Source organism: Phyllostomus discolor, chromosome 10 (genome assembly GCF_004126475.2).
Source record: "Phyllostomus discolor isolate MPI-MPIP mPhyDis1 chromosome 10, mPhyDis1.pri.v3, whole genome shotgun sequence".
Classification (NCBI taxonomy): Eukaryota; Metazoa; Chordata; class Mammalia; order Chiroptera; family Phyllostomidae; genus Phyllostomus; species Phyllostomus discolor.
The window spans coordinates 82,045,831-82,071,800 of record NC_040912.2 but is presented as its reverse complement, the minus strand read 5'-3'; the positions used below and the strand labels follow the sequence as shown (position 1 = coordinate 82,071,800).

The following is a 25,970-nucleotide window of genomic DNA, read 5'->3' as shown; positions in this document are numbered from 1 at the left end:
TTTCGTTGTGAACATCATTACAAAAATGTCTGGGGCCGAAAGGGTAACCTAAATGCCATCAAGGCAGCACTTAAGACGTCCACCTTGATGAACCCGGGTATGCAGCCCCGTAAAGAACAGGTCTTGCGTAAAGTTGGGAAAAGAAATGCCGTGTGGATCTCGCTGCTAAAAACAAAGCCGAGCTCCACCTCTGGCCTCTAGGTTCCAGCCGGTGTGCTCACCCCTGCGGGGAGGGCCTGCCCCCGGAGCCTTCTGCTTTAATGAGCTTCCCAATCAGCTCGCGAGGGGCAGGCGCGCTCCCTCCCCGACGGGTCTGCGTCCTCCCCCTGCCCGCGCGCGCAGCACCCCATCCTCCACTTCCCTTCCGTTCCCTCCCTGCCGCGGCGGAATTGAGTCCAAGGCAGGATCAGGTTCCCCGCCTTCCAGTCCGAAAATCCCGCCAAGGGAGCCGCCGCGCAGAGGAAACTCCGGAGTGAAGCCAGGGGAAGAAAGAGACCAGCGAGTCAGTCACCCGCCGGGAGGGAGGGAGCGAGCTGCAGCCCGCGCCGCCAGACCCTGCGACTCGGGTACCTGGATCCCGAACGGCCGCAAAACCTCGCTCCTTTCAACAAAGGCAGCCTGAGCGCAGACGGCACGTTTGCAACTCAAAGTAAGTGCAAAGGGGTGCGCCATGCTCCCAGGTGTCTCCAGTCGAGTTTCCTGCGCCTCCTGCCACTCTTCGGGGCACCAGCAGATGATGATGGAAGGAGTGGGGGAGAGGCGGCCTCGGTGGCTTCCCCGGTGGGGCTGCCTTGAAAACTGATGTGCTCCGGAGGCAAACTGAGGCGTATTTGGAAGGGGGGTGGGACTCAGGTCGGGATAGTCGGGGTGCCCAGAGGTCAGTGGAAGGCAAGCAGCCGTGTGATACCATGCGGCACGCATTTGGGCAGTGTTCCTGCTACCAGCTGGAGGGCATCGCAGGGGCTTTGCTCTTTGTAAAACATGCCCAAGTAGGTGTGTCTGCGGCGGGGTGGGGAAGAGAAAGTAAGGAACCTGAGCCAGCGGGCCTCCCTTCTCATCCTTTCTCTGGGCGCCCCGGGACTTGCCCGCTGATGACTCCAGCTGGCTTTTCTAGATTGGATGCGGGGGCTGGTTCCTCCCAGTGCGGGCTGACACTCAGCATCTCGCCCAGAGCATCCAGCACTCCCTGTCCTGCCTGCCAGCCCAGGGGTGGTTCTAGAACGGGTTAAGTCCAAAGTTTAAAAGACACACCTTTACGCCCTTCTCTCACTTGATTGCTAATTTGAATAACTGCCTCCGTACTCTGGCACTTGAACTTCTAATTTCACCCACAGAAGGCGAGGTATACTTACTACTAATTGGTCAGATCCTTAGTGTCTGAGTTGATGTTTCCAATAAGTTCACAAAGTAATTTTAAAGCGAGGAATGTATTTCATTCCCTCCCTACTTCACACACCTAACACAAAACTGAAGACACACACACACACACATACACACGCACACCTTTGTCCTTAACCCAGCACACATACAAACTCCAGAGCGCACAACCAGTTTCTCAGCACTCTATTGTTAACTGGCCCCTGTCTCTGTTAACTCTGCTTTGCACATTTGGGGACGCATCGAAAAAATGGGAGTGGCCTGCTGGGGGAGGGGTGGCGATGAGAGAGGGGAAGGAACAATGTTGAGAGACATCCAAGGTCCCGTCTGGGAGCATCTTTTATCTTAGTAGGCATTTTGCTCTGGCCGCTGGAGAAAGGTGGCTCTGTGTGTGTGTGTGTGTGTGTGTGTGAGAGTGTGTGAGTGTGTGTGAGTGTGCTGGAGGAAAGGGCCTGGGAGGAGATTGAGGAACTACCAAGGAGAGCTGTGGAACATCGTGAAGCAATTTCATGATCCGGGCAGATGCACATTCGATGAGGCAGTGGCGACCCGTAGCCCCTTGGTCCCCTGGGGGTGCAGCCGGGCGTGGAAACCCTGCAGGGTAATGCGAGGGTCTCCCAGCTCGGAAAATCAGACTTGTGTTCCCCAACTCCATTCTGCTTCTTTTTAGGTAAATTGTGCATTTTAAACCTCAAGTCATTATTAAAAAAAAAACTTTTATAATCCAGTTAAATGCAAAGTAAATCACAGTGGTGTTATCTCTTTTAACCTCCTTGGGACGTGAGATATTTCCGAGCGGTGATACCTGTACGTGTGCTCATTGTACTCTCGTACTGCACTTTACATTTCTAGAAGGCGGTCTTTTCCCTCCCGCCGTTCCAGGCCTCCTTTAGGACATTTTGCTCCTCATGTAGTGACAGTCCTCTGTAAGCACTGCCCACCTGAGGCCACATGTGCCTCACTAGGTGCTGCAGTCCAGCTGTTCCCGTGTGGACACGAGTGCACACGGGAACATTATGTTCCCAGAGCTGGAGCTGAGACAGACAGGAAACTACTGTTAATGTATAACTTGGTATTACCTGTCTTTTAAAGGAGCTATTTGAATAAGAATGCTATGTATTTAGGAGGATATACAGGGTAGCATGCGTTACACAATAGTACATCATGCTGTGGTCTCCTAGACCTCTTCCCATGGTATTTGGAGTGATACATCGACTAATGTATTGAAAGTTTCCATGTACCTTATTTGGTCTTTATAAATCGCAATATGTTGCAGTCCTCACATTGCTTTATGGGCATTTTTGTTTTACTCCAGTAAAGCCAATGGCCTGGTTTGTGTTTTCACAAAACCTGATTAATAGCAATAACCTGAAAGAAATAAGGTCTCCAAATAGTTTGTTTTTATCAATAAAATCAATCTTAGAGATGAAACATTTTAAGTTTCAATGTTTTTCCCCCTTTGGAGATTACTCTTGCTTTCCCATTTGAAGGACATTCTCACATGCATTCTGATCATATTCCTATTTGCCATATGGCAGTTTTGTTACTATTAAAAAATTTTCTGTCCGGGCTGGGTTGCTCCCTTGATTGGAGCATTGTCCTGCACACCAAAAGGTTGTGGGTTTGATTCCCGGTCAGGGCACATACCTGGGTTGCTGGTTCAATCCCTGGTCAGGGTGTGTACAGGTGGCAACCAATCAATGCTTCTCTCTCACATCGATGTTTCTCTCTTTCACACACTCTCTTCCTCTCTCTCTCTCCCCCTCCCTCCCTCTTTCCCTCTCTCTTTTCCTCTCTCTTTAAAATCAGTTAAAAATATCCTCAGGAGAGGATTAAAAAAATAAATTTTTTCCCTATAGAGACTGAGTTTTATGGGCTAATTCAAAATGGTGTATGTAGTCAGCCAACCATAGACTGAGGGCCAGAAGTCAGCATTCAGAATATAAATTCCAGTTTTCCCAACACTTCTGCACTGTGATAAGGAGAGTTGTTACTGACTTCTCTCCCGAAGGTACTGTCCACACTGAGGCCACCCAGGGTGACCGGTGAGCAAACGTGGTTCACACCCGCGTGCCCTCAGCCCACTGTGAGGCGTGGTTCACCCTGGAGGGTCGGCAGAATCAGGGCTGCTCACCTGCCCTTGTTCCACTGCTCCGATGCGGAGTCTCCTCTGGCTGCTATTCTAACGAATAATCGGGAGAGCTTTTGCCTCCTCTTGGCACGAGGCCATGCCATTGCCCTGGGGTAAAATAATATTCGGGTTTGGACCTTCTCTTAATGAGCCGGGCCTGCTTTTTTCCATCCAGAGTCAACTGGCTTGACTGCAGTTGGGGCCGTGGCCTCCTTTTGGAAAGTCGTTCTCCATTTCCGATGTTTTTGGCCAATTCTAGTTTCCATCCACGGGGCCATTTTTTTCCCATGCGTTTCATGCCTAGCTTCTACGTGGCACAGTTTTCCAGGTGCCGTGCGATCTTTCTAGATCGTCAGCTATGATGAGCCTTTTGTTCTTCCTTGTTTTAGCACTTGGTGAAAACGCAAACATCATCTTAAAACACGAAGAGAGTGCCGCCTCTTCCAACCTTTTGTTCCCGCTCCTTCCAGCTCTTCTGCTCACCCGTTCCCCCTCCTCTGGCTCTCATTGCTCTTCTGTCTGATCCGGTTGCCTTCAGTTCCCATCCAACAAGCCCCACGATGACTTGCCTAGTTCCTTTCCCCTCTCTGTGATGGCCTATCTCCATGTACACACACGTGTATCAGGCACGGTTGCCCGTATGTTGGAATACATGGAAGGTTCAACCTGGCTTGCTAGATTGAAGTCAAGGTTGGACTTGACTCCACTTGATCTATTTATTTTTTTCACTCGGGCCCTGGCTAAGATCATCTTACACTTTCATCACTACATTAAATGTTGCCTTTCTTCGCCTCTCTGCTTCTCACCTCCAGTGAAGGTGCAGAGCCAGGACGACTCACCTGCGTCGCATTCTCCCAGGTCCCGCCTCGGCCCCGCGATGTTTCTTGCTACAATGGCAGGTCAATTCAATAATAAACACTATTCATTAGATAGGTGTGGGACGCCTCCTGTTGTGCTGGACAATGTAGTACATTTAAGAACCTGTTTAAGTCCTAATTTTTTTTTCTCTAGGGCTCACAGTTTTACAATTACAAATACTTTGTGTTTGGTAAACGGTGCTGACTTGTGAAATCCTTTATTGGAAATCTATTTAAAAGACATCGTAGACAAAGAAAGCCCACTACATTCCCACCCATCGGAAAGAGACACTTTGAGAGTCACATTCATTTTATTGAACCAGTGGCTTTTGCATTTCTTCCTCTCCTTTCTCACACGGCCCATGGGCTGCTAACGCCACCTTCTTAACCTCCTTGATTTATTGTGATCTTAACTTTGTCCAACTTCTTTGGTCACTCCTCTCATTTTTTTGCCCCCCCCACCTCAATTTCCAAATGTGGACATTTATTTTTGTTTTCTCCCTCTCTCTCCCCCATCCTGTCTCCTTCCTTCCCTCCTTCCCTGCGCTCTCTCCAAATGCTTCATTGCCAACCAGGACCCATCTTTGAGTTTCTTCTCCAATTTTCATGGAGAAAACTCTCCAATCTCTCTGTTGAGTTTTTCTCTCACATTTTTTATTGTTTTTTGGATGGATACCAAAGGAAATAATAGGAGCACAATCCCATTCGAAGAAGGAGACTGAAGTAAAGGACCCCTTATTATTTTATTTGTATCCCTAACAGACACCTACACGTACAGGGCACCTGTACCGCCCTATAACCGCGTTGGGTTGTGTGACCGGGCATTGGGTGGTAAATCAGTGCATCTTTAAGCAACTCAGTCTGGCTATGTATGTGCGAATACTAAGATTAAACCACGAATTATAACAAGTTAGAGTACAATATGTACACACCAGATTTTTGTCCTAAGCAGTTCCAGTGACAAAGAGATAAAAATAACACATTTTTTTTTCAATGAGAAAAAGGAAAGTAACTCCTAAATGGCTAAATGGAGAGGTGATAATATTTATTTCAGAAGCATCATTGTGGTTTGGTTGCTTTCACGGCATTTATCCTGGAAGAGCAATTGAACGCTCCATTCCTTTGTGTTTTCCTTTCACATTTGCCACAGAATCGAGCAGAATAACAATTATTGGAAGTGACATCTTAAGAAATCAGCCTGGTTGTTTAGAATAAATGTAATTTTAAAGGCATGGCACCTCTCCCTGGATGTTCTTCTCAGGAAAATTTATACCAAATGTAAGATGACTGTTCTTCAGTGAAACCACAGACATGGAGGCCATGAACGCAAATCCTCCGACTTCCGCTGCGGAACGTGGATGAAACTGTCAATGCGCTGGAGATGCAGCAGGGAAGGTTTTCCCAGCAAATTGCCCTGTAGGGGGAGCTCTCATGCTCCCCGCCTCTTTTCTTTCCACCCTCTCCCCGACCCTCCCAGTGACTTCAACCCCTGCTTTCCCAGCAGAGTTGATGTTGTAAGAGCACACCTCTTACTCACCTTTACCACTGGCTCCGCCCCACCCACACCAGACACCCTGCTCTGGCTCCACCCCACCCACACCACGCACCCCTAGAAAGCAGGAACTCTGTCTCTCATTCATCTCAAGAACCTTAGAATATCCAGCCTCGGTAGGACCCTTCAGATGCCCCCTCAGTGTCTGGCATTTGAGTGAGAAACATCAGTAAATGACTCTGAATACCATCCTTTCTGCGCCTCCTGCTCCAAAGGCCTTGACTGTCTGTCCTCAATACCTAATCCCCCTAGACACCACCTGGTGCCTGTTTCCTGTTTACTCCTGAGCACCCCCACCTGAGTCCTCACACCTCTCCAGCTCCCCTTTCTTCCTCTCCTTCCTTCCAAAGCTCATGCATACCTGCCAGTTCTCTCAGTGTCTTCCTAATCACAATCCACCTCCTTCACCTTAAGGCTGTAAACCTTGTGTGGCTCTGGCTCATGCCGTCTCTACTGTGGAGCCGGAAATCCGACCTACCCCTGGAACAAACCCTGAAATTCCAGGCTGACAACACTGGTCACTGGAAGCATGCTCATTGTGGCTTCCATGTGGCTATAAAACCTTTGCTTTTCAGAACTTTTCACGTTTGTTTTCTCATTACTTTGTTGTATCAGTTTTTCTTAGACAGAGCAAGATTTTTTAATTGATAGGAACACGAGCTTAGAGAGGTTAAGGTGAGCCCATTAAATGCCATTTAAACCAAAGTTTTGCAATTCTTAGTTTGGGTATTTTTTCCTTCTCTGTAATGTAATGCCATCACTTTTTTGGCCAATTAATTTTTTTGTTCCCGTTGCTTTACGTGGAAATGCTGAACTCCAATGTATGTTCAGGAAGGGCCCAAATAACCTAGGGTGGTGGTTGCCTGTCCTCAGTGTGTATCAGAACAACCAGGTCATGTTGAAGCATCCAGACTGATGATTAGCTCCTATCCCCCAAGATTCTGATTTGAGAGGTGGAATCAAGGAACCTGGACATGGGACATCAGGATGCGGGTGACACATTAGAAACTTTAGCCCTGACTCCCCACTATCTGAGCTTCGGGGTCCAAGAAATTAAAGTACAAAGCACAGCTACGCTACTTCCTAGCTGTGTAGCCATCAGCAAATATTAAGGTCTTTCTTCATGTTTCTTATCTCTTAAGTGAGGTTGCTAGTACTTACCTTCTGGGCTTGACATGAGCCTTAATTTGGAAAATGAATGTGAAATATGGACCGCAGAGTCTGATGGCTAGGGCGGGTTTGGTAAACACGGTGAATGTGCTGATTATGGAGACCCGGCAGCTGAGGGAAGTCCACCTCACTCTGCCTCCCTCCCCCACTGTCTTGGTTTCTCCAGCCCCATGGGTTCCTTCACAGACTGAAGGTCAAGGTTTGGATGCAGGCAGGAACCTGCCTCTTTCACCATAGTTCTGACCGTTGTTTGGTGTGGGATGCAGAGTATGTCACTGAATGAATCTTCTGGAACCTCAGGTGGTCCACTGTGAGATGCCGATGATGCTGATGGTATTTCCCGCTCTGCCTGCCTCACAGGTTGGTGGTAAAGGTCAACTGTGACAGTGCACTGTTTATAAACCGTACCCTGTTACCCTAAACATGGCTATTATTAATAAAGTCAGTGGGGCCAGTTCTTACTCTGTCCCCAGTTCTGCTGCTTGTCGTTGTCATTTTCTCAGGACACCCAGAGACTGTCGGAGATGCTGGAAGGTAAGTTTGAGTGGGAGGGAAGAATTGGGAAAGGGGTGAAGAAAAGGAAATCTGGGTCATAGTGAAAAAACAAGTGAGTAGACAATCCTAAAAATGATCTTTTGCTAAATATATTATGTGATTGTTCTTCCTAAGAGTTGCAAAGATACATACCAAATTTTTCAGTTGTTGTTTTTTTTTTTTTTCACTAAATGTAGGCCTTCATAGTTGATTAGTAGCACTTTGTGCATACTGTGAGCTGTGATTCTCATACTTTGACGTGCCTGGAAGTCACCTGGAGGTCCGGATTCTGATTCAGTGGGTCTCCTGTGGACTTCTAAGAGTCTGCATTTCTAACAAGCTCCCTGGTGACCGTGCTGCTGGCCCAGGACCTCACGTGGAATAGCCAAGGCCAACAGACCTGAGAGAACGGGAGAGAGATGAGAACTCTCTAATTATAAAATCTGTTGCTTAATAGAAACAAGGAAGGTCTTGGACAAAAAACACTTCCTGCTATCAGCAAAGGCTGCTTACGCCTAAGTCTTTGTGTCTGAATCATATTCACAATGGTTGATTCTTATAAAAGAAATTTACAGTCACCATCTGAATTGTTGTTCACTCATTTGAAGCCTCTCACGAGTAAAAGGCCCCTTCCTGGCCAGACATTGGGTCCTGTCCAAAATGTTCAATCTTAGAAAATGTAACTCAGTTCCAATAGTCCATGATGCTTACCTACACTTTGGGTTTACAAGATGACTACATAATAAATACTATCATGTTTTATTGGCCCAGTCAACAATTGTGTTGTGGCTGTGTTGCCAGTAGTAAACCAAATGCCAAGGGCCTTTTGGTGTGACAGGACCTTTTGGTGTGACAGGACCAAATGTCCACTCATTGGCCCTCGTGAAGTGTGGTCTCAGGCTTCCTTACTGGTACTTCCACCAGGGCCCTTGCCTGGAGAGGGTGTAACTATAAGTGATCCAAATGCTGCCTTCTTAATTTGCCGTAAAAGCTAGCAAGAAATGTTTAGGAAACTCCATACTTGATATGAAAGAGATACAATGCACTATGTTTTCTTTGTGCTAGAGTATCCTCTTCTTTAGGTGTTGAACATCTATTACTCCCTTCAGTTGTCCCCTTCCAAACTCTAATGAAGTGGAGCAATCATCATCTATCCATGTGACTTCCTGGGGGACATTGGGCTGCTCGACAAGGAGCCAGAGCTTTTTGCTTCAGATTCTAGATTTAATCAAGGAGGGGCATATATCTTGGTAGCAAGCTTAGGTAACAGACAGTCTTTACTCTGGCTAAAACAACGGGAGACCAAGCAAAACTTGAATACAGTGTTTTCACAATGGCCTTCCTAATTGGCTGATAATAACGCCTTTTCTAAACCTCGCTATGTGGCTCTCACTCGCAACAGCAGAGAAGCATCTTGGAGGTTTCAGCATGGAGTGGTCTTGAATTCTGAGTGGGCGTCTGTCAGCCAGCCAGATGGGGTCCCTGTTAAGCTAAGAAATTGGATCTTTGGCTTAAAATAAAAGAATACCCTGCAGCGTTGGAGACTCTTATGCAAGGATCCATTTAGTTCTCCAAAAAATATTTTCTTTAAAAAAAAAAGTTGCCTGCTGTGTGCACTGTATTTCTTTAGACATAGTCCAAAGGGTTCAAATGAATAAGCCTGAAGCCGCTATAGGAGGGAAAGCAGATATCTTATTAAATTTTTTCATAGGTACTTAAATTTTTGAAACAGTAAAAAATAAAGACTTTCCCCCTCTATTCTATTCCTGGTTATAATATACATTTAACTGTTGCATTCAGTGTCTCTGGCAATATGCAAGAATATCAGCTGTAGCTCTGTGCCTGTCAGACTTGTGAGAGATTAATTTTAGTCGTGTAAAAATAACAAACGGGTTTCTCACGATTATGTTCATTGTTAGGAAAACACAAATATGAGCACATTATTTTATCTCATTCTAAAAACATATGTGTTCGTGGCACAAGATACTCAGTTTTTAAAAAAAATTATAAAGAAAGAAAAAACTCCTCATCCTGCTCAAAATAGACACCTCTATTAGCATTCTGATATACTTTTACAGTTTTTCTGATGCAACTTTCAAAAATAGTCATTTCAGTAATTGTGCCCTACTTTTCCAGTTGACGTGATAACTCGTGCGTGCTACATTTTTAATAGCTGCACGTGTGTTAGCATGTGCACTTGTTTCTAATAAAGGGGCCACCTAAGATGGGAAGTCAATTTATTTTGCTTGACATGGCTCAATTTCAATCATTTTTAAAAAAAAAAATCTTCATAAATTAATATTATGGACTCATAAAAAATGCTGGAAACAGAAAAAAGCAAACACACTTCATCCCATGAATCAGGCAAACAACAACAAAAAAACCCCTTTGTCTCAGCAAGGGACGTGCTGTTTAGATGGGAACCAATAATCTTGGGGAGCTTCATGCATGCCAACTGGAGGTCAAGCTGAGTAAACAGCGCCTTCCATTCTCAGCCTTGAGGACCCTCCCAGATGCGTGTCGCGGGGATAAAAGTCTCCCCAGGGTAGCCACAGCTGCCTGAACCCACCCAGGTCCAACCTGACCCCGTGAACAGGTCCCACGGGACTGGGGACCCTCGGAGCATTTCTGGGCTTGGAGGAGTGGACCTAATGCAGGACAGGTGGGCGCGCCGCGGGAGCAGCGGCCCTCTTTGATTCATGTCCCTCCAAAGCGTGGAACCCTTTGGGTGGTTATTTATTTGCTGTGTTATCTGGAATGACTAGTGTACAGATTGGCTCTAGTTTAAAGCGAGCCCGAGCGGATCTGGGTTTGTGAACCACATTCCTGCTCACAGAGGAGGGGTGACTGAAGTGGACTGCTGGTATCATCCGGGCCGTGCTGGAACTCCCGCCGACTTGAGCCTGAGTGGTACTGAGCCCTCTTTTTTTTTCAAAGATTTTATTTATTTATTTTTAGAGAGGGAAGGGAGGGAGATAGAGATAGAGAGAGAAACATCAGTGTGCGGTTGCTGGGGGTTATGGCCTGCAACCCAGGCATGTACCCTGGCTGAGAATCGAACCTGGGACACTTTGGCTCCCAGTCCGTGCTCAATCCACTGAGCTACGCCAGCCAGGGCCTGAGCCCTCTTTTTGATTGTTGTTCTATTACAGCTGCCCCAGTTTTCCCCTGGAGCTCTCTGCCCACCCCCATAGTTAGTCCCCCTCTGTTGTCCATGTCCATGCGTCATTCATATGTGTTCGTTGGATAGACCCTTCCCCTTCTTTAATAGCTGTGTTGGTCTCATGATTAGGGATCACTGACTGTGCCCTGTGATACGTGATACCAGGGGATCTGAAGATGCACTTCAAGTGTGTCATCAAGGAATTAGGCTCGAAGAAACAGACCCCAAGCAATTAATTCAGCAGGAATGAGTGGGCAGAGGGGGGTTTCTCCCAGTTTCTCTCGAACTAGACCCGCATTTCCTAAAAGCAAGCCAAGTGTGGGTTTCTAACATCTCGCCCAACGCTGTGCTCTTGCAGGAGGTGAAAATGAGAGTGGTCAGCTTCCAAGGCTGCAGAAACCAGAGACGAAAGGAATAGAAGTCCACTTGAACTGAGACCTTAGGGAGAACCTCCCAAAATCTGCCCAAGCCCTGTGCTTGGGGAGAGGAGCTGCGGACCTCGCAGGGAATTGTCTTACACAAGGCTGAGGTGCCTTCACTGCAGATGAACTTTGGGTTCTTGGGGCCTCTGTGGCCCTTGTGAGGTTTGCTGAGAGATTCCTCTGGGGGGGACTTGTCTTTGTTGCTTTCTGGACCTGGGCCCTGGATGCCTCCATCCAGCCCTGGCTTCTTGTTCTCCTCAGAGGAAACCTTTGAAGACAGAACAGTATCAGTTGTTCCGGGAAGAGTTCCTGCCTGGAAACAGGAACTCCGTTTAACCCATCGTTGCCTTGCATGTCTTCCCCACGTTGGGGGTGGGCGGTTATGAAGGGGGGACAGGAAGGAGACTGAGAGACTCCTTTGCAAGGGCTGGAGCATGACAAGCGTCCCTCTCGGCTGCACAAATGCCAGTGAGCTTCCTGGGTTCGTCGTCTACTGTGACATCTGTTTATCAGCTGCGAAGTGTCCCATGAAGCATCTTGTTTAAATCAGAAAAAGTTTAGGGTTGGGCATTTGTACTGAAAAGTTAAACCATATTTTGAAGAACTAATATTTTGCCCTTGTCTTCTTCCCATCTCGTGTTGACTCCTTCCTTATCTGATGTGCAAGTCCATACCAAGGTGTAGCCAGGTGTATCATCCATTGAAATCTGAGCAAAAATAGCAAGTACAGGACAGGGGAAGGTGTGGCGACTCTTCCTAAGGCGATTTAATGTTTCTTTGGTGAGTAAGATTAGCCCAAGTGTTAGAAGCTATCTTCCTCAAAAGGGAATGGATTTCATTGCTTATCTACCATGGCGTGCGATTGCTTATCTCCGTTTTAGTGGGCTTTAGGCAAAATCACACTTTGTTCCTTGAGAATGGTCTTATATTTGTATCTATTAGGACTTATAATGTTGTAATGAGACTGGAGTGTCCTTTAGACCTGCAGAAAGGCCAAGGGCGTTGGAACTGGAATTGGTGAGAAATATGACAGTGAAGTGTAGACCAATTAGTATGGCTTCAAGGAGTCAGTAACACAAGTCTCACAGAGGGTGGAAATGGAGAAACTGGGGGACAGTGGCTCATCAGGTGGGTTTGACTTTTACTGAGATGAGGACGAGGAAGCACGCAATGAAGGAGCACCATGTACAACTGAGGGTCATTAAGGTCCACACTCGAAAGCATAAAACACGGAAATATGGAAGTGAATCTGCAGGTACAATACATTCTTCAAGATGGCATCTAACGAATGTCATTTCCAATGGCGGTCTCCCAATGAAGATACTTCAGTCATTAGATCGTCTTGGATCGTTGGTCCTTTGTGTGTAAGGGAAGTCACTGTATTAATTCTGAGTTTCAGCGGCCCTCGATCTCATTGATCCTATTAGACTGCTAGATCATTGATTCTAGTTCTTTCACTTCATCCCCTCCCAAATAGCACCTGGCACATAGTAGGTGTTCAATTCATGCTTTTTGTTGCATAGAATTAGGATGACTTTTTACCTAGTTTCTACTCTTTGCCTCATTACCACCCCTCCACCCCGCCAACCCTCCCCCCACCCACCCCTGGGAAGATATGAACTGGCTGCCCAAGCCGAACTCTGTGACACACATGAGTATTTTCTTTGGCATCTTCAGGTTTTCTTGGCTGCTCTATCCTTCCTGCTCAGGATATTTCCCTTATCAGTGTTCAGATACCCAGGCTCCAGCCTGCTGCAGTGTACTGTGTGACAGCATCCTGTATGCAGGCTTCCCGGTGGCCACTGGCATTGTTAGCTTCCCTCGACGTGCCCTGGGGACACATGGCAATAAGTCCAAGTTCAGGACCCTCAGCGTCTCCGAGGTTCTGAAGTTCCCGGGAACTTCCCGGGCCGGGGGGAAGCCTCCGTCTCTTATCACCGCTACTTCCAGAAGCTGAAGACTTGGCTTTCTGTTTTCATTATTTCCTCTCCTTTTTCTTTTCTGAAACCATTCATGAGCTTTAATAATAATAACATCTAACATTTATTGAGTGCTGTCTAAAAAGGATGGGTTAAATGCTCCCCAGAACCCCGTGGGATACAGACTATTTTCATCTTTAGATTAAAAATGAGGCAGTGGGGTTTCAGAACGGTTAAGTAACTTGTCCGGGATCGCACGCCAGTGAGAGAGAGAACTGATACTGTAGGTCTGATGTGTGTAACCACGAAACTCTTCCACACCACACTCTCCTGCCTCCATCTCCCCGTTCCAGGACAAGGGCCCAGGAGGTATCTGAAGATACTTTGGTTCCAAATCCCTTTCTTCTGCCAGCCAGTGTCCAGGAATGCACTCTCTTGCACAAAGAATCCCATCGTTAGACTTCTTTGATTGCCTGCTGTTGTAGGTCGTTTCATTCTCCATTGTCCTCTCAAGCATCAATTGGCCCGGCCCGGCCATTCAGTGGGCCAGTGCTGAAGAAGGCGGGGCAGGTAGGGGTACAGGCAGGAGGGTGTCTGGGAGATGCTCTGTCTGTTTGTCCGGCCTGGTATCACCTGACCGGTTTGTTGGACTGCTGTGTTCCAGCCCTGGGGCGGGGGGCACAATGCCGTGTTTGTTTGCGTATGAGAATCTCTGGCTTTGATTAGCAGCTAGCTCCAGTGCAGCTGAACATACAATAGGGAGCGAAGGATGGGAAAGAAATCCTACCGCAGTTTCCCATTGGAAAGCTTTCACTGAGGAGCTTGGGCAACCAGCCGTGGCGCACAGGTGGGAGAGGCTGGGAAAGGGTAGGTGACGGATCCTCCATGCCCCACAGCCTGTCGTGCGTGATGAAGTCACTCCTTTATGTGAAGGGTGGGGCCGCTGTTCCACTAGATGTCTTAGGATTGAGGTTTAAGACCGACATTGATGTGGTTTGATGAGGGGCAATGGCTGGAAGGCTGAAGAGCATGAAGAAGCACCATGATGAGAAGATCCAGGGTCAAAACAGTGAAAAGGATGTGCCTCTCTTAAAGGGCTAGTCACACAGTGAAAAACCCCTCATTACTTTGGGTGCGTGAAAGAGGTAAAAATAACAATGACAATAATTCTATCAATTAAATGACTTTATCTTTCCTACTTAACTATGGAGTTCTTAGCCTGATAGTTTGCACAGGAAGGAAGGGAGGAAGGAAGGAAAGAAAGAAAAAAGGAAGAAAAAGAGAGATTAATTTCAAATGCCTTGGTGGAAGTAAGTATTTAGGAGGAATCCTTCCTGTAGACGCTATGAAGGAAAAGAAAAGCTATTTGAAGTCTAGACACGAGGGTGGAAGCTGGGTACACGGAGGGTGAGTGAAGAATGAGATGCTGAAGCAGGTGAGCTGGGGAGCATGCTAGTGCCGTTGGTAGAAGAAACTTAGAGAAAGAGAGCTGATTTGCAGGGAGAGGTGAGTGCCCTGAGTCTGAAGGGATTGTGGAGCGACAGGATCGCCCTCAGAGCTGAGCACGGGCTGGACCCAGATTCTTGGGCTTGTCTGACTAGGTGGGCAAAGGCCATGCCTGCAGTGGGAGGGGGAGTGTTTGATGAGAACAAGCCTCAGGCTAGTGGCACTTGGATGGTGGTGAGCAGGCTTCCATGGAAACTCCGGTTCCCTGCTCATTACTGTACCTTCCTCCCCAGGAGATCTTACAACATACTTAGCTAGAATGAGGTAAGACCATGTGAACTGTTTTATTTTCTGGGAATATTTTTTATTACTTTGCTTCTTACTTTAAAGATTCCTTGGAGGCGTCCGCTTTCAAGAAACCTCTACATTCAAGTCTGAGCATTTCACAAGCGAGTGGAACAGTTGAGGCCACATTTTCCAAACGCGATCAGTGGGCCGCCTGCGGGAACCTTCTATAATTTGAGTGACTGCATTTTTTAAAAGATTTTATTTAAATTTTAAAGTGAGTGGAAGGGAGGGAGAGAGACATTGATGTGTGAGGGAAACATGAACCAGCCGCCTCTTGCAGGCCCCCAGCTGGAGACGTGGCCTGCGAACCAGGCATGTGCTGTGACGGGGAATGAAACCAGCGACCTTTGGGTTTGCCGGCCTGTGCTCAGTCCACTGAGCCACACCACCAGGGCTTAAGTGACTGCATTTTGGGTGCCCTCTGATTGTCCACACTGAGATGCCTGCTCATTCCTTGAAAGGGCTCCTTTGTCTTTGCTCACATGAATGATCTGCCCGTTGCGTCTGTGTCTATTTGTCACCTCTGCAGCCAGTGGAAAGTGTAGTTCCTCGTGCAGGTCAACAGCAGAGCAACTGTGAAAGCCAGGTTGGTAGGGCTCAGCTAATATTGATTAACATATGTGGGGAGAAACAAGTGCTGGGCCCTCAAAGTGAGAGTGCCTCTGAGTACTTCGTTGAAAAGGCCGCTGTCCTGGGGGGATATTTTGTGAGGTTGTTGGTTTCCTCTTTGCAGACCCCAGGAGTCACTTGCTTGTCATTCCTTGCTGGGACACCCAGACTCACTCTTCCCTTTTGGCATTTTTTAAAAATCCAGCTCCAGGAATCCCCCGTCACAAAGAGGGCAGAGTCGAGGGAAAGGGATCACTTTTATTCTCCTTCCTTAAAAATTATTTTTGCAGCTTTGCTGAAAGGAAAGAAGGCTCAGGAAGTCCAACTGGTTTAGTTTCTGATCCCTAGTTCCATCGTGAATCAGGTATGTCCTGGGGATAGAGATCAGACAACATAATTTCAAAGGAAGCCTTTTAGCCCAGACTCTATTGTATTTACCATTGTTAGTTTGTGGCCTGGAGGGGGAAGTCTTCTGATTTTGGGTAGGTTTTGCCTCTTCCGATTTTCTTTGACCGAGCAGCAGGCTTCTGCCAGGCTGAGCAGGTGGTAATGCAAGTGAGACTCGTGTGTGTGGGTGACCCACTTGATATGAAAAAAAAAATCATACTCTCTTTGGGCTTTTCTAGAATAAGCTAACAACTAACATCCATGTAATGATTTTACTACGTGCACATTGCTTTTGCCTGCCTTATTTTATCCTAAGAATAATTGTATGAGATCAGTTTAATTTTGTGGCTCTTTGTACAGATGTGGAATGAGAATTCTCTGAGAATGGAGACTTCTCCGAGGCAAAAGGATGATAGTGGCCTAATCCACCTCACGGAAATTTCTGGGAGTGTTCACAGTCTGTGGAAGGACCTGGTGAAAAATTCGAAGAAAATTTGGTATTCTTTTCTTCCTGTGTATAGATTCTCTGGCCTAAAACTTGAGCACTTTCTTCTGAATCTCAAGGGGTTGTTATCCAGAAGATCCTCTTCCCCCACTGTGAAACCAGAGCCTTTGGCGAGGGGTTAGGAATGGTAATCTGTAATTGGCCACAGGACTGTTTTTTTTAAAAGATTTTATTTATTTATTTTTAGAGGGGGAAGGGAGGGAGAAAGAGAGAGAGAAACATCAATGTGCGGTTGCTGGGGGTCATGGCCTGCAACCCAGGTATGTGGCCTGACTGGGAATAGAACCCGCAACACTTTGATTTGCAGCCCGCACTCAATCCACTGAGCTACGCCAGCCAGGGCTGCCACAGAACTGTTTTTATATGCAGTAATGTTTGAGAACCTGTGTGTGTGTGTGTGTGTGTGTGTGTTGTGTGTGTGTGTGTGTGTGTGTGTGTGTGTAAAACATATTCGGCATGGATCTAGGGTCTATTTGGATGCTAGTTGTCTTCCAGAAATTATTGAAAAAAGTGATTCTAGGTTCTAGACCAGACTCTTAGGACTGGCCAACTTTATAGTTTAATTAAATCACTTGAATTTGGCAGGCTTTCTTAATGGTAAAACAAGGGACCCAAACTGAAAGATCTCTAAGATCCCATGAGGCGCTCGGATTCGGTGTTCGTGAACTTGCCAGGTGTTGGTCTCCTGATTCCGCCGTCCTGTCTCCCATGGCGTACCTTTCCGATTGTGTTTCAGTCAGTGGTTCTCAAAATGCGGTTCCTGACTCTGTAGCTTCACCTGGTTGCTCCTTAGAGAGGCAAATTCTCGGGTACCAACCTGTACCTACTAAATCGGAAGAGAGATTCTGCAGGTAAACTCAATAAATGATAACGTTTGAGAACCACTGGTTTAAGCATTTCTGATCCTGGCTAATAAATGCAAATATATAAGTATACAATTACCACTTTTTATTTCATAGACTTAGGCTATGACTAAAAACCCACTATTTCTCAGGGAAGGACATTTTAAAAAGTATAATCTCTTTGTTTTTAATACAAGACTTCCAAGGGTAAGAACCCAATTTTTCATATTTCTAAAGTAGCCTCCCAACATCAAGATATTTAAAGGCAGGCCATATGAAAGTTGGGCAGAGAAACTAAATTTTCAATTACAGGCAGTTTTTGCTTTGCCTAGTTCCAAAATGAGTGAACTTTGGCTACCACAGTTTAGTTCATTGACACCAGTTCCCCCAACAACATGGTGCACATTTTAATGTGTGCGGGTATGTAATTTTTAAAATGTCTTCAATTACAGTTTACATTTAATATTATTTTATATTAGTTCCAGGTGTCCAGCATAGTGATTAGATAATCATATACTTTACAAACTGTTTTCCCCAATATTTCAAGTCCTCACCTGACACCATACATAGTTATTACAATATTATCGATTATATTCTCTATGCTGTAATTTACATTCCTGTGACTACTTTGTGACTACCAATTTGTACCTTTTTCACCCAGTCTCCCTGACCCTCCTACCTCTGGCAACATATTTTAGTCTATTAACCATAAGTAACTGCATAAAATACAAATTTTACTGCTAGCTACTGAGTCCACAAATCATTACATAAATAAAAGATGTGCTTTATAATCAGTGACCAACCGCATCAGTTCTGTCAGAGTCTGTCCGTAATTGGTCACTCTGCATGTCTTGTTCATTTTACGCACAGATGGTAAAATATGCAGTTTTGTTGCCTCATCTCAGTATAAGCCCACATGGCATTTTTCAAAAGTGGATAATTAAAAGAAATTGGCCAACAAAGATGAAAGTGCAGGTTATAAATGAGAAGTGGTTTCAAAGTGGGGTGAAACTCAAATGAAAATACACAGACTTAGAAGAAATAACTGAAGGTGGGAACATCGACACTGCTGCCATCCAAGAGAGTCTATGTCTGCAGCCAAAGATGCTTAAAGCAGGCAAACTCGTAGCTCTGAGTGGTGAAGGCAGGGAACGTAAAACTGTCCCAGAGGACATGATGCTGGCAAACCCCTCACTTTAAAGGAATTCTTGGGTATACCCTACAGCATTGAAAGCATGAAGCATAAAATATTGGAGGCTGATCTAAACCCAGAAATGTGTATGACCAGTTGCCAAGGCAGGACAAAGGTGGTCACTCGTACTGTAATGCATGCAATGAGAAAAACGAAAGGAAGTGCTTTAAGTACTCCTGAGGAGTACTTTCCCCAAAATGAAGCACTTTAAATCTCAATATTTTTAATGTTTGAAATTACAGGATACCAAAACAATCCCAGTTCTGTTCTGATTTTGAAGTCTCCTACATGTAACTGGTAGTGAGTTTTTAATGATTTGGCAAACCTTTAAAAGGTCAAGGAAAAAAAATCATAATTTTTCTCATTGATTATTAAGGTTGTTTTCTATGGTTTTGGTTTACACAATCATTTTTTTGAACCCACACTATGTGAGAAGTGAGGACTGCTGGTGTGCTGGTGTGTCTGTGCACGTGTTACTCCTGAAAAACAACTGCATGAGATTATATACATGGGATTATATGAGATTATATATTATATATATAAATGCAGATGTTACCACTTTGAAAATACCCATCTATTTTTCTTAATTTTTAAGTTAGTTTTACTTTAGGTCTGTGAATTTACTGATAACCGTAGGGGTTTTATTTATTATTTTGCGGCGCATGAACAATACTGAAAGTAAGCAAATTTAAATTCTTACAATAACTCGGTTTCACTCCTCAGTGTACTTTTTCCTTGCTGGCACTAAAATCAGATGATGAGTTTAGTGGTTCATTTTTTAAGAATTCTTCTTTATTTTTAAAGACTTTTTAAAAAAGATTTTATTTATTTATTTTTAGAGAGGGAAGGGAGGGAGGGAGAGAGAGAGAGAAACATCAATGTGCGGTTGCTGGGGGCCGTGGCCTGTAACCCAGGCATGTGCCCTGACTGGGAATCGAACCTGTGATGCTTTGGTTTACAGCCCGTGCTCAATCCACTGAGCTATGCCAGCCAGGGCATCTCACACAGTCTTAATGGTGATGCCCAATCTTCTAATTGTGCAACTTGTGCTGAGAAATTTGACACTAAATAGTTATAAATATTAAACATAGTGTTTTTATTCACCCTAGTCACATATGGCCTACTTTAATAAAACAAATTTAAAAACCTAAGAATATTTATAACTAGAATCTAAACTTAAGATGATGAAGCTTTTTCTTCCATAACTTAAGCATTAAACAGTATTTTATTTCTACTAATCACATATAATTAAATCTGGCCTTTTGTGCTTGAATTTTAAAGTCTGTGGTCATAGCACAGCTGAGAAATGAATACCAAACAGTGTTTGGACAAAAATAGGAAACCACAAAAAAAAGTCACTCAAACATTAGTCAATGTCTAGCAAAAATAATATTGTCATGGAGATATTATAAATCCACATGTAAAATGTCTTATATCACCTACCAACTAAAAATTTGGCATCAATATTAAACACTGTTAATGACGAGAAATGTTGCCATGTAAGTTTCGTGGTTAGTGTGCGAGCATAAAAAGGGATGGTAAATATGAAACTGAATGTATATATGAGTGAATAGGAAGTGTGTATGTGTTGCATAAATATATTTCCTTTATATAAAATATTTTCCCATATATAAACATGTATATATTGGGTTGCCCAAAAAGCTCTTTTTTTTTTTTTTTTTGGTAAGATGGCTCTGGTAGTGCTTAGTTGTCTTTAACTTCCTTTGAAACAACTTTGTTAGATTGTGTTGTGACAGCTGTCATATCAGCGTGCATCTAAAAAAGCTTACCAAAAATGGTGAATTCTTGTGTAACCACTTTAATATTGAAGATGGAAGAAACTATGCAACATTTTTGGCATATTGTGTTTTATTATTTCAAGGAAGCTGAAAACACATCTGAAACACAGGAAAAGATTTGTGCAGAGTGTGGAGAATGTGCTCTGACTAATCTCATGTGTCAGAAAGTGGTTTGTGAAGTTTCGTGCTGGGGATTTCTCACTGGACGATGTTCCACGGTTGGGTAGATCCTTGAAGTTGATGGCTATGAAATCGAGGTATTAATTGAGAACAACCAACATTATACCACATAGGAGATGGCTGACATACTCAAAATATCCAAATCAGTAAAGTCATTGGTGAAAATAAAAAAATGTCTTTTATTTTATGGAAAAAACGGAAACAGACTTTTTGGCCAGCCCAATATTATATATAAAAGTATCTCCATCTCTCTCAGGTTGGAGAGAGAGAGGGAGAGAGAGAGAGAGGGAGCGACAAAGAGAAATCTATATAAATGTATTTGGTTAAAACCTGTGCTAAAGCCAAACAAATCTGAAACAGACTTGGTTTAAAGGGTCGTCTTCTCACAAAACAAACATCTCTTCTGTCCTTAGCCAAGTCACTGGCAGGTATAAAGCCTGCCCTGAAATTCATGTGATAAGTGCTATTAACCCCCCAGTTTGGAGGAGAGAGTGGAGAACTTGGAGCGTTGCTCCTGTAGCTGTGCGTGTGTTACAGAATCCTTAACGCCCGGAGCAGGGTAACAGGATGGGCCCAAGCAGGGGAGGCCTCCCAGCTCTCGGGTCCCTTCCCCTAACTGCCCATTAGCTTGGATGCTGTGAACGGGACCCCTGTGGACACAAAGGGCATTGTTGAATACTCATGATGAAGGCACTGCACAGAACAGCTCACGTCAAAGCTTACTTGGAGTGTGGGAAGAGTAAAGCTGGGGGCTCTAACACAGAGGGTTCTCCCGGTCCCAGCTTGCTCTGCGACAGGAGAAGTAACAAGGTCTCCCGTGGGGCAGGCGGATAAGGGGCTTCGGACCTGAGAAGCCGGAGTAGTGCCAGTTTGTGGAGGGCTGCCATTGTGGGGAAGGACATATAATTGACAAGCTGATGTCCGAAAATCAGCACAAAGAGGATAATGCCAGCTGGAACCAATCCCCAAAGTGTCACAAACGTTTATTTATTTTTCTCTATCCAGTGCCCAGCGTTGTATTTCTTTCTACAGTACTTCTCAAGTTAGCTCTTTTTATTCTATCCAAATATTCTTCCAGGGATTTGTTTCTTTTCTTTATTTCTCCCAGTGATAGCTTCACGTTTCCAGTGGAGCAACAGTGCTCTAATCTTTATAATAAAGGATATTTATGAATGCAAGGGTGGGCAGTAGAGTTGAACAGAAAAACAGCACTGCAGACTTTCCTAGAAGGGGGACGGGGTCCCGTTTACAACTGAATGCAGTGCTAGTTAGAGAATCCAGTCCACCTTTCGGGTTCGACACTAAAATGTTCTGCTTTAAAGAGAGATTTTACCCCCCACATGTGACTAATTCTTTGTATCAGGTGAAGGAAGGAGCGAGTGTGAGCTTGGGGGAAGGGATCCGTGTGAGTGCGTGTGTGTGAATTGAGAGATGAGCAGGAAAAGAAAAAAAATAGGCTATTTTGTTTCTCCATGGCATGGGATAAGAACAAGAATTAATAACAACAATAATTGAAAAACTGGGAGTGCTCATTGGTTGTCATTTAAATGCACATATTTGGGATGCACATCTCTGAGCCAGCAAACACACGTGAAGCATACATGTGGAGTGCAAGGGGACTTCAGGGCCAGAAAGAGGGAGGGATTTGTTCTCTGCTGTTTAGAAGGTCCTGGGGAGGCAGACACGTGGATTTGTAACTAGTGGAATATGTATTCAGGCCGCATCAAGGAGGGCCGTGGTATTCATCATGGACCGAAGATATGACCTCAGACTGTCTTACCATCCTCGTTGACACTCTGATGTCACTTAAATGTAGGAAAATGCAATGTCACTGAGTCCCAGCAGAGCTGTGAGCGGTCGGTCAGGGGACAGGCAGCCTCTGGGGCCTGGAGTCGTGGCAGTGTGTCCTCCTCATCTGGGCAGGTTTGAATGCCCTTTGTGGGGGCCCCCAGACAGCCTGCGATCTCAGGCAGATTCTGATGAGCCGGAAAACAAAACCCTACAGGGGAGAAATTCAGAGTTTCCATTTTAATGACTTCAGAGGCAGCAGAGCAGCCAAAAAAGGAAAAAAAAAAAATCCACCAAAGCCCAGCCCTGAGCTGTGCGAGGAACACCGCCGGCTTGCCGAAATGACAGGAGTGACAAGGAGATGTCTGCTTTTGGTCCCTTGGAGTGTCTTGATTCATGTCGAATTTTAAGGAAATCCTCCAAAAAGAACTCTAAGGTTAGGGGTGTTAAAGTCGTGCCATCTCTGGAGACAGAAACTTCCAGAGAGGAAATGGAAGGGAGAAAAAGCTAAGCTTTATAATATCTCACACTTTTTCCACCCAGGAACTCTGGAAAATGCTTTATGTATATGACCTCAGTTAACCCTCACAGTAATTCTGTAACTAATTAATTCCATTTTACAGATGGAAAACACTGAGGCTGCGGAGAGTTGTAAAGCAGCCTGCATGAGTCTTTGGGGTAGCCGGTGAGATTTGAAAGCAAGTGTGTGTATTACTCGGGAACTCAAGTCCCGAGCAGTGGATGCAAATCAGTAGAAATACATAGCTTGGGTGTTAGTCAGGTGGACTGAGGAGAAATAAATGGGCAGGTAGGCAGATGGGTCAGAAAGATTCTACCTTTAGTAATGGAAAAGGGAGAGACAGGTGACACTAGTTAGAGACACAGAAAGAGAACAAATGAGGGCGTGGGTGCTGGGGGTGTGGAGAAGTTACCTCTGTGTATGGCGTGCTATTCTTACTGCATCCATGCACCTTGTTTCCCTGGAAATGTTATTGCCCTACTTTAAAAAATCAGGGAACAGGTCTCAGAAAGGTTAAGTAGATTTCACAAGTCATCAGACAGGAATGAGCAAAGGCTGGATGTGAACTTGGATTGTCTGACTCCAAAGTCCGCACGCTGTCTGTAACTTCACGGTGCATGGAAACAACCCCCCGAAGGATGGCGGAATGGTAGCGCACCGTTCAGAGAAAGCCCGTGGCTGTGCGTTCATCCACAGCACGTGCATTCAGGTGTCAGGTCTCTGAGATCACTGGGGACACAATTACACGAAAGTTAGAGCCTATGGTGTATCGTCTTAAATTTACACCTAATGAGCCCAAAGGATATAACAGTTAATATTTCATGTGGAGCCCTACATGCTAAAATGCTACATTGAAGGACCTGTGGAATTCTCCTGTCTTTCCTACTCTTTGAAATCCCTGGAATCACTGGGATTCTCATCAGGGCCGGCGTGGGAATGACATGGTGCCAAAATCCTTCATCCATTTCGAAGCTTCATTTCTAGTGGGCTCTCTGCTACTACTTACTTCCTGTGGAGATAGGTTCAAGTCCATTCCATCCGGGAATTCTTTAAACCCGCCTGCCAACCTGCCCATGTGCTCCTTGAGCTCCCAGCGTACTTATTCACGTGTCCGCTCTCCCTCAGCTTCTCTGGCTGCATCTTCTTCCTGCAAAAAACTGTCAACTATTCTAAGAAGGGAGTGTGTCTATTTAAAAAAAATAATGCAGCACAATACCCTGCAAGGCAGCACTATTGATATATGGAGTACCCTGCATCTAATCATTTCCCTGTGTTTAATTATGGTATTCTCTCAAGAAGGTCCCACGAAATCCAGAGACAGACAGAAAAGAAGCTGTGGTTACCCCTCACTGCTTTTCGCTGATGTGGGGCTGGACTATTCTGAGGTTTCTGGGCTGGATGAGAAGGAGGTCAGTCACGTTCCGACGTCTCCAAGACTTCCCAAAGCTGGGACTTCCGTGAACGCAGTCAGGAGTTAGGGAGTGTACGGTTGCCACATTGGGGACCTCTGGGCTTCCCCTCATCCTCTTCCAGCCACATTCTTATACCCACTGCACAGCCAGAAGAAAGCTTAAATAAGAAATGGTGTGTTTGGACACTATCACATTCTTGATAATCACATTTAATTTTCAGTTACCATGTGGGAAGAAATGTAAATACCACATGCTGCCCCTGAACCGAGGAGACCAAGGGAGAGCTTGACAAAAGCACTGGGGACCCGGAGGCCGGGGCAGGGAGGACAGACAGGGAGGGTCTGGAGCCTGACTCCGCTTCCCAGCCCTCCGCCGTCTCTTTTCATCACGCCTGACATCCCAAGTGATGGATTCGCTGCCACGGTCTCAGAACCCCTCGAGGTGACGGATGTGATTTCTGATTAAGACTGCTATGCATGCGGGGACATGAGAAAGGCAGAGAAGGAGAGAGAGAGAGAGAGAGACCACCAACCTGAGAGGAACCCCATGTCCCACGGCGAGGCGGGCTTGGGGACAGACAAAGCCATTAATTGTGAGCAGTTCCACTCAGGGGCCTGGGAAACTCGAGCACAGAGGGGTGGCTGTGACCCATTTGGCACAGGCAGTGCTGGCCTTGCATATTTCAGCCTCCGCCGGGGTCCAACACCTGGGCTACCTCCTGCGTGCGGCCCTGTTCTGGGAGACGGAGGATGTTGACCAAATCTGGCAGCTGGCTGGCTGATGTGCAGGAAAGGTGCTGCCTTGGGAGCCCGCTCTGTAACCCAGTGCTGCCCAGGAGGGCTTTCGTCCCCTGCTTATTGTCCTTGCTGAATTGCTGGCCGGTTTTGACAGCAGAGAAAGTGCATTCCACTCTCCTTGGGGCCCTCTTGGCATCTGCCGGGGGTCATTGTTGAAAGCAGCCCCCTTCTCTGTGACAGTTACGAGGTCCCCCTTTTTTACCGTGAGGTGAGTTTGAGCTGTCTTTAGAAAGATCTCCTCCATTGCATCGCCTGGCACATGGAGTTCTGGGAAATGCCTCACTCTGAATTCCTCAGGAACGCTACTTGTGTGTCCACTCAGGGGATTTTCTTGTGTGATTTGCGTTCCCTTACCGCAGAGGGGGCCCTCGACATGGAGATTCCGGGGGAGAAATGAGAGCAGAGTGGGGAAGCACCTTGTTCCAGGTGAGTGAGGAGACGGAGCCGTGCTGAGCTAGTCTGAGTTCAGAGCCTCGAGAATTTTCTGTTCCACCAGCGCTCCGGGCGGACAATGCTGCTGGTCTGAGGACCACACTTAAAAGCAGGTACTCAAAATCAGTTGCCTTTCGAGGAAGAAGGATCTTAAGAGATGATTCCACTGAGAGGTTTACTGGCTATATCCAATAGAGACATCCGGTTCCGAAGAGGTGCTGGGGGAGATGTGGTAGGTAAAGGGAGGCCCCCCATCTCTGTGCAAGACATAATCAGAGCAACTTATTTTTAATCTGTGTTATATATTGGAGTTTTACACATGGTTTTAGTCGGTAAGAGGTTTTCGCTACTTAAAACATATGTGAAACCGCCAATCTAGCCCAGTGTTTTTGTTCCATGTGCACATGAGGAAACAGAGGCAGAGACTTCAGATCACAGGCCTGTATACCTAGGTCCTTCTGTGATGTAATGCTGCCTCTCACACTCCGTGCGATTCAGCTGCGTGCACGTGCCGGGCCCTTGTCTCAGCTCCAGCCCCCACCTCCTGTAGTCCATCCAGCCTGCAATGCTGGGGCCGGGGGGTGGGGC

At 45.8% G+C, this 25,970-nt stretch overlaps 1 protein-coding gene across 1 annotated transcript in view; it reads left to right on the top strand.

Moving 5' to 3' along the window:
- Nucleotides 1-276: 276 nt before the first annotated feature.
- PTN (pleiotrophin) overlaps nucleotides 277-25,970 on the top strand; it is a 98,539-nt gene continuing 72,845 nt past the window's right edge. Inside the window, exon 1 of the mRNA XM_028525467.2 lies at nucleotides 277-649. The gene's annotated coding sequence lies outside the window, so the exon portion shown is untranslated. The remainder of the gene's footprint in view (nucleotides 650-25,970) is intronic.